The sequence below is a fragment of the Carcharodon carcharias genome, chromosome 9 (assembly GCF_017639515.1).
Source record: "Carcharodon carcharias isolate sCarCar2 chromosome 9, sCarCar2.pri, whole genome shotgun sequence".
NCBI classification, from domain to species: Eukaryota; Metazoa; Chordata; class Chondrichthyes; order Lamniformes; family Lamnidae; genus Carcharodon; species Carcharodon carcharias.
Genome location: NC_054475.1, coordinates 5,159,964 through 5,168,994, shown reverse-complemented (window position 1 = coordinate 5,168,994; position 9,031 = coordinate 5,159,964). Strand labels below are relative to the sequence as shown.

Sequence of the window (9,031 nt, the reverse complement as noted above, 5' to 3'; positions counted from 1 at the left end):
CTTTTCTGTAACATTTACTATCATATATCCATCTATAAGGGCACCTCTGAGACACCTTCTTTCATGGCTGATATGTTCAAGTTTCTCCTGTCATTCCTCACAGTTCATATCATGAAGAATCAGCTTCATATCTCTCCTATGCATTGCTTCCAACACTTAAGTGTCTCCTTTAAGTCTAAGTGACCAGAACTGGACATGGTACTAATGTGTAGCCTGAACACAGCATCATGATGATCATGTCTTGCTTTAGCTAAATTGATTGTTGCTGTACATTGATTGCTTATATTGCATGTTAAGTCTACAAAGTCTCCTAGGTCGCTTTCCAATTTTGGGACCCTTAGCTATCTTAGCACCATGCTTAGAATGCACACTATTTTGCTCAAATCTTTCTTTCTATGTACAGTATTTTTTAATTGACCACATTAAATTTAATTAACCCAGCTTCACACAGGTGCATATTTTGTCCAACTCACTTTGTAATGTCTGAACTGCCCCGCTGAGCCCACTGTGCCTCCAACTTTAGAGTCTTCTACAAATTTGACTAAATTGTTTTGGGTTTTTAAGTTGTTTGTAGAGGTTAGAACTGTAGGGGTCCCTGCGTGAGACACCATAACCTGACATAACTCCTCAAACATCTTCAATACAAGCCTGAGGGGATCAGACTCCTGCATACCAAAGGTGTTATTCCGAAGCAGGCTGAGTGTGCTGCCTAGAATTGTTTGCAGCTGTGTGCTGCTTTCAGTGAATTTGACATATTTCTGAAAGAAACTTTCCACCAAATGAATTGTTTCCAAGAAACGGAAGTCTTGCTTCACATGATGTCGGCACTGGATATCATGTCAAACGTCTGGCAGAAAAAAAGGCAAAATTTGAGTTGTGAACGTCGCTGGCACAATACAATGAGTCTCCTGTTGAATTTTCCTTTTGGGGAGAATTTTCTCCCCGTCGGGCGGTTTGGCTGGGAGGGGGCGCGGGGGCGATCGCTGCCCGCGATTGGCTGTGCGCCGCCATTTTACGTGGGTGGGCCAATTAAGGCCAACCCAGCAGCACGACATGGGCGCGGTAGCGCTCAGCGCTCCCTGTGTGGGTGGGGGAGGAGGGAGAGTTAGGGCCTGTGCTCTTTCGCACATGCTGGTGCGGCTCTGCGCCTCAGGCACAGATTAATTTCATAATGAGAATTTTAAATAAAGAAGGTAAAAAAATCATTTACACATGTCCTCTCATGTGACAGCATCACATGGGCCCCTGGGACATGTTTTTGAAATGTTCAAAAAATATTTATTAATGTAATAAACCCTTCATGAAACCTCATCCTGCCCGTGGGTGAGGTTTCATTATAAATGTGAAGGCCGCCTGGGCTCTTCACCTGCCCACCCCCACCAGCCCCCCCCGCCCCCCGCTGACCTTAAGGTTGGACGAGCAGCCCTATCAATAGCTTTAACAAAAACAAAAATACCTGGAAAAACTCGGCAGGTCTTACAGCATCTGCGGAGAGGGACACAGTTGACGTTTCGAGTCCGAATGACCCTTCAACAAAACTAAGTAAAAGTAGAAGAGAGGTGAAATATAAGCTGGTTTAAGGGGAGTGGGGGGGGGGGTGCGGCTGGGACAGGTAGAGCTGGGATAGAGGGCCAGTGATAGGTGGAGATAACCAAAAGATGTCACAGACAAAAGGACAAAGAGGTGTTGAAAGTGGTGATATTATCTAAAGGAATGTGCTAATTAAGGGTAGAAAGCAGGACGAGCAAGGTACAGATAGACCAAGTGGGGGTGGGGTGGGGGGGAATCGAAATAGGCTAAAAGGTAGAGATAAAACAATGGATCAAAATACATTTAAAAATTATGGAAGTAGGTGGGCAAAGAAAAATCTATAAAAATTATTGGAAAAAAAGCGGGGGGGGGGGGTGATCGGAAAGGGGTTGGGGATGGAGGAGAGAGAGTTCATGATCTAAAATTGTTGAACTCAATATTCAGTCCGGAAGGCTGTAAAGTGCCTAGTGGGAAGATGAGGTGCTGTTCCTCCAGTTTGCGTTGAGCTTCACTGGAACATTGCAGCAAGTCAAGGACGGACATGTGGGCATGAGAGCAGGGTGTCAGTATCTTTAATTGGTTTACTAATGGCTTTAGCAGGCCTTTGACAGCTCGGTGGTTCTCAGCTGACTCTGGTGTGTGCCTGCTGAACGGAAGATCAGAATGACATGAGGTGATGTTGGGATGCACGCCCGATGTCACCGAGCGTCTCTTCACGCGTCGGCGTCCGGGACCCTCTCTCTACACGCTGAACAGAAAATTCTCCCCGAGTTCTTCCTGCAATCATTTTACTCAATAACAGGATTGCACAGGTAAAGCTGCGATTGCTGTCTAAAAAAAAATCAGCACAGTAGAAAAAGGCTGGCCAAGTACCAGAAGAATTTTGGAAGTTGCTTTCCCACTGGGTAGTCGTGGAGCATTTGGGCACCAACAGACTGGAATTTAGGTTCTCCGTATATTGAGTTAACAACACTGGGGAAAGGCACTGGGAAAATCACAAGTAGCATCACTTTAGCTGCGCTTACGTGTTTTCGAATGACTAATTTTCTGAGGTGTGCCAGTGAAAGTCTGGGTAGAAGGAAGGCACCTCCTTTGTCAGGCACACAACAATGAAAACAGCAACTTGCAGTTACATGTTATCTTCAATGCTGAAAACGTCTTCACGTTTTTATAGTAGAAAGGGAGGAAAACAGTAAAAACAGAAAGGAATGAATGCCAGGTTACCCTGGGATATGCAGGAACAGTGACTGAAAACTTGGTTTGAAAGATGGCTTTCAGAAAGCCTGTTAAAGTTGGAGAGAGAAGTGAAAAGCAGAGGGATTTGGGGGCAGAATTCTCAAATGTATGGCCTACGTGACTCAATCAACCAAAGATGCAGAATGAAATGTTGGCTGTTGAAGGGGACAGTTCCTGAGAATCGGCAAAGATCATGGGATGGAACTTTAGATCTTGAACTCCCTCCTCCATCCCCACCCCCTTTCTGTTTCTTCCCCCTTCCTTTTGTTCTTTCCAATAATTTATATAGATTTTTCTTTTCCCACCTATTTCCATTATTTTTAAATCTTTTATGCCCCCCCACCCCCACTAGAGCTGTACATTGAGTGTTGTACCATCCATTCTTAATTAGCACATTTGTTCAGATAATATCACCAACTTCAACACCTCTGTGTTCTTTTGTTCTTTTGTCTGTGACATCTTTTGATTATCTGCTCCTATCACTGCTTGCTTGTCCCTACAACCACACCACCCCCTCCACTTCTCTTCCCCCACCCAACACCACCACCCCCCCCCACCTTAAACCAGCTTATATTTCACCCCTCTTATTGGATTCACCCAGTTCTGTTGAAGGGTCATGAGGACTTGAAACGTCAACTCTTTTCTTCTCCGCCGATGCTGCCAGACCTGCTGAGTTTTTCCAGGTAATTCTGTTTTTGTATGGGATGGAGGGGGTTGGTTAAAATTTGCAGGGTATGGAGGAGTGGGGGCGCTCATTAAAGGTCACGGGGCATAGGAGGTGATCAGTAAAGATTATGGGACCTAATGGGGTATTGTCAAAGGCCATGGGATATAATGGGGTTTGGCAAAGATGGTGGGGTACAATGAGACATCAGTAAAGATCGTGAGGCATAAGGTGGGGTTGTTAAAGATCATTGGGTACATGGGGTCACTAAAGATCATAGGACGTAAGAAAGTTGGTAAAGATCGCAGGGTGTAATGTGGGATTGATCTGACTGCCTGCCAGGCAGGAAATGGAATTGGAAAATGATAAAGAGGTCTTGCTGATAAATTTGGCAGGAGCTCCATGTCTTCGAGATTTGGAGGTCTTTCCCCCTCAGACACGCTCCTTCCCTGCCTCCCTGAAAGTATTGGGGTCACAGAGTCACACTTTTCAAAAAAGAATGTGATAAATGACATAAAATGAGCTCCGTTGGTTTGTTGATATCATTGCTTCAGTAAATTCCAGCCACTTAAATGTGCATAATTCTTAATAGCTCTGGCACTTTTGAAGCTATACAACAAGATTATTGATGCTAAATGCTGCTAATGCTTCTTTAACTGATAGGAGGAGCCTGATTTTGCATCTAGTAGCATACCCCATTAGTTAGAATTGCTTGTGCACGTTGATATTTTAATTTGATGGAAGTGTGAGCCAATAATGGAATTGTGAGGACAACGGGTCATCTGGGACCTTGGAAAATAATGGCACTAGCAGTTTATCTCCTTAACCAAAGTCACGAACGTTGAACTTTGCAAGACAATTATCTTTTAAAATATACCTCAAAGCAAAACAGATAGTTCTGAAAAGGATAGTTCTAAAAACCGAAGGTCTGCAAAGAGCCCATTTGATCATAGGTTGCTATTAGGAGAGAAACTAAAATACAAACCCATTAAAGTGTCAAGTGGCAGTTTTAAAACCTTTTATAGTATCTCACAGAGAACAGCTGCTGCTGAGATGCAGGCAGATAAAAAATTGGATTGCTCCCAGGGAGGGCTTCACTGTTCTATAGGACATGATGGGGAGCAGAAATAAAACTCTCCACGGGGAAAATGATTTTACCAGAGGCGACCAAACTGTTTAAAAGTTTCAGACACAGGGATCCCTGGAGCTCCAGATCGTCAGGACTGCCGTGATCTAAGGGAGAGGAGGATTTGTTGAGATGTGTTTTGCTGGCGGTAATCAGATCTTGGAGACTCAGGCAGAGTTAAATGATTGTTGAAGGACACTGTAAGTTTTGGCCTGGTGTGGCAGAGAGTGGTGACCTCCTGCTGGAGAGCTGGGAATGAATTTGTGACTGTTCCTTTAAACGCTACACATCTGCTAGAAGCATGGCATAGAGTAAAAGGGGCTTCCAAGACATATTTCGTGTTGACGAGATAATGCAAAACTTACTTTTTTTATTTAGATGTATCAGTTGCCTGTTCATTACAGTTTGATCTATGTTAATTTTAGCTTGTTCATTACAGTACAAGACTCAAAAATTGAAACCTTGGCTGGAATTTTCCAGCACTCCCCATGGCAGTTTCCCCCTGTGGTGAGCCATTGAAATCTCCATTCACATCGGTGGGACAGGAAGATCCCACTGGCGTGAGAGACTGGAAAATTCTGGCCCTTGCCCCTCAGCTTATTTTAGTTGGCATCGTGTGGAACTCGCTCCTTTTTAGAAGTTATCGGTCTCTACGGGGATCGTAACATCAGTCAGATTTATGTATTGGGAAATGAACAGAGGAAGGACCGAGCAGGAGGGTGAATTAGAGTGGGGAAATTCAATTTCAGATCAGCTACAGAAAGAGAAATAAAGAAAGGAAAGGAAAGGTTGGATTAAGAAAGACAGAGAGAGATAGAGAGAAGAGACAGGAAAGTAATTAGTTACTGGGCTGAACATTCTGTGGCACGTTTGAGTGGGTGGTTATTGTGAAAATGCAGCAAGATCATGATACTCACAGGGCATTGAGCACTAGACGCTGATTTCACAAAGCTAATGATGGATCAGTGTAAATTAGCCTGCAATTTGTGGCGATTTGCAATTCAGGGGCTACACCTTCCTTGTCCTAAGTTGCTGACTGATTTGCATGTTAACACAAGATGCGTCATTCAAACACCACTATTTTTCCAGCAAAATCCAATACTGATTTGGGGTTGCAGCATGACTCTTTAGTATGTCTGACCTGTTTAACTTTAACCTCCTAATTGGCTTTCAGGTAGGGGCTGACGCTGTGCAGTGGAGGTAGCACTATGTTTGTTGATCTACAACCATGGTAACAGTTTAGAAAATCTCAGCACATTGTGGCAAAGTGGCTGCTTTAAAGAGATGGTTAAGCACAGGAAAAACAAATGAGCTGTGTTATTAAATTGGACATTAATTAAAGGACTTGCGCAAATATCATGCTTCACTCACAATTAACTCACCAACCTTTGGTTACATTTTCTTGCCTAAATATTTTTGCAGATTTTATTTTTTACTTAAAACCTATTTTTGTTATTTTGTAAAATCAGAGTTGTTTTTACAGCTGGAGACCTAGTTTCAAAATCCATACCGACTTCTCAAGGGTAGTGAGTGTATCTGTTTTGTGCACTTCAGGCAATTCAAGAGTTGCCAAGCATGTTCCTTACTTAAAAAGATCTCGATTCTCTTCAATGTTGGGGCCAACCTTTTTTTCAACAATAACGTACTGTAAAAATAACTAATGAAGGCTGGTAGCAGGACCCAATTATTGATCCTCCTGCTTTGCTTTTTCTGCCCTTTGATAGGCAAATACTCCAAAGATATCACAGCATGATAAGCCCGTGGAAAATAATATCAAGATCTGGAGGAATGTAGGAGGGCACAGCAATAAACTCTAGTCTTCCAAAATTATCAGGCACCCAACCCCAAAAAAAATTCGAGAAATGGGTTATATTTACTCAGGTTAATTCACAGGATGCTGCCAGTTATGTGCACTTGCTGGTAGAAAGGAAGCTGAAGGGTACAGTGCATTAAAAAAAAAACTCTGGCCTGGATTTTCAGCGAGCCAGCATGACTCAGGACCCCTTCAAAAATGGCGGGTCCCAATCCTGAGATTCCTGACCCATTCCTGGATGGACGGTCCAATTTTCAGGATTGCCTTTAAGGTCGTGGGCTGGGTCAGGTTACAAGCCTGCAACACCGCCCCCGCCAGCAATGAAGATCCCACCTTTACCGACACTTTCTCCTGAGGGTGGTGGGTGGGCCGAGCCGGGAATTTTCCTGACTCCTGCTACTTGCCTCGGTGATGAAAACCCAGGCCTCTGCCTCTGACCCTTGGTCTTATTTAGTTCAGCCAAGATCGTTAGGTGAAAGCCTCACAGAAATATTGGGAAATATATTAACTTAGTGGCTAGGATTTTCCCTCTGGGCTATTAAACCCTGCTGTCAGACTGACACGGGGGTTAGAAGGACACATCCTGTGGGAAACAGTCACTCTTTGTGATTTTCCCTGGAGTGGCCAATTGTTGGGCTAAAGGAGGGCTCATTGTTGTGTTTAATTGTTCTGTGTTTCATTATGTGAGTCTGTTTACTGTTGATACTCACTGTTCTTGATTGGTTTAGCCTGGGTGTAGACTCAGAGAAAACTTAACAAACTGTAGGAAGAGCTGGAAACCAGAGCCAGTAGCATTGAGTAGACCCACTAAAGCACTGTGACTATAAACTGTTACACACATTGAAACTAGTATCATCTCTGCACAGCTCTGAGAGATATAAACACTCCACACCCTCGGGCCAGTCAGAAGTCTTCCAGCATCCAAGGAGCAGTAGGTTGCAATGTAAGGTAGGTGAGAGAGAGGTTGTTTCAAAATGGAGGTGCCCTCACTCCAACTTTTTAAAAACTAAACCTTATGAAATATTTTTTGCAGTCAGGCTACCACTGTATGGGGAAAGGAGCCCATCTACAGAGTGGCCTGTGGCTACTGTTGCACCCAAGCAGGGAGGGCGGAGTTTGTCTGGAGCACTATACCCATGTCTGCCATCAGACTAAGACTTCTGAGCAGTTTAACTGACTCTCACGCCTGTGGGAATGGGAGGGCCGTCTGGAAAATCCCATTTTGTTTTTATTTGTTGATTGGATATGGGCATCGCTAGTTAGGCCAGCATTTATTGCCCATCCCTAGTTGCCCTTGAGAAGGTGGTGGTGAGCTGCCTTCTTGAACCACTGTGGTCCATGTGGTGTATGCACACCCACAGTGCTGTTAGGGAGGGAGTTCCAAGATTTTGACCCAGCGACAGTGAAGGAATGGCGATATATTTCCAAGTCAGGATGGTGAGTGGCTTGGACCAGTTGGTGGTGTTCCCATCTATCTGCTGCCCTTGTCCTTCTGATTGGTAGCGGTTGTGGGTTTGGAAGGTACTAAGGTGAATTCCTGCAGTGCATCTTGTAGATGGTACACACTGCTGCTACTGTGCGTCAGTGGTGGAGGGAGTGAATGTTTGTGGAAGGGGTGCCAATCAAGCGGGCTGCTTTGTCCTGGATGGTGTCAAGCTTCTTGAGCGTTGTTAGAGCTGCACTCATCCAGACAAGTGGGGAGTATTCCATCACATTCCTGACTTGTGCCTTGTAGATGGTGGACAGGCTTTGGGGAGTCAGGAAGTGAGTGACTCATCACAGGATTTTTAGCCTCTGACCAGTTCTTGTAGCCACAGTATTTATATGGCTAGTCCAGTTCAGTTTCTGGTCAATGGTAGCCTGCAGGATGTTGATAGTGGGGGATTCAGCAATGGTAGTGCCATTGAATGTCAAGAGATGATGGTTGGATTCTCTCTTGTTGGATATGGTCATTGCCTGGCACATGTGTGGTGTGAATGTTATTTGCCACTCTTCAGCCCAAGACTGTACATTGTCCAGGTCTTGCTGCAATTGGACATGGATTCAGTATCTGAAGATTAGTGGGTGGTGCAGAACATTGTGCAATCATCAGCGAACATCCCCACTTCTGACCTCAGGATGGGAGGAAGGTCATTGACGAAGCAGCTGAAGATGGTTGGGCTGAAGGCACTACCCTGAGGAACTCCTGCAGTGATGTCCTGGAGCTGGGATAATTGACCTGCCTCCTATATTTGGCCTTAAGTTGCCGGTTAAGTGGCTGGGTCAGCCACCTGCCACAAAACTCGCCTAAGAGGGGGATGTTGCTTGAAACCAGCGTGCAGGAATGTGGCACAATTTTATAAATCCTGCCACCTCCAAACCTGGCCCCAGTCAGAGCTAAAACTCAAGCCCTGTATCTATTTTCTATTCGGTTTTATTCATCCTGTCTGTTTGTCTATCAGAATTGAGATTGCTGCACTTTGAAGTCTCCACCTTTTGTTATAAATACAGTGCAATTTTGAAAGAAATAGAGGCAGCCATTTTTGTTCCATTTTTTAAATCATGTAAATGAGTCTCTGATGGAAGGAAGGTCATTGATGAAGTATGGCTTTGAAGGAATATAGGTCTACTTGAGTACTTTACAATTACATGAGGTAATCCTCCAGTCCTTCCAAAACAATGC

General features: G+C 44.3%; 1 long non-coding RNA gene across 1 annotated transcript in view; it reads left to right on the top strand.

Moving 5' to 3' along the window:
* Positions 1-4,634: 4,634 nt before the first annotated feature.
* LOC121281734 overlaps positions 4,635-9,031 on the top strand; it is a 56,085-nt gene continuing 51,688 nt past the window's right edge. Inside the window, exon 1 of the long non-coding RNA XR_005943919.1 lies at positions 4,635-4,756. This is a non-coding gene — a long non-coding RNA (uncharacterized LOC121281734). The remainder of the gene's footprint in view (positions 4,757-9,031) is intronic.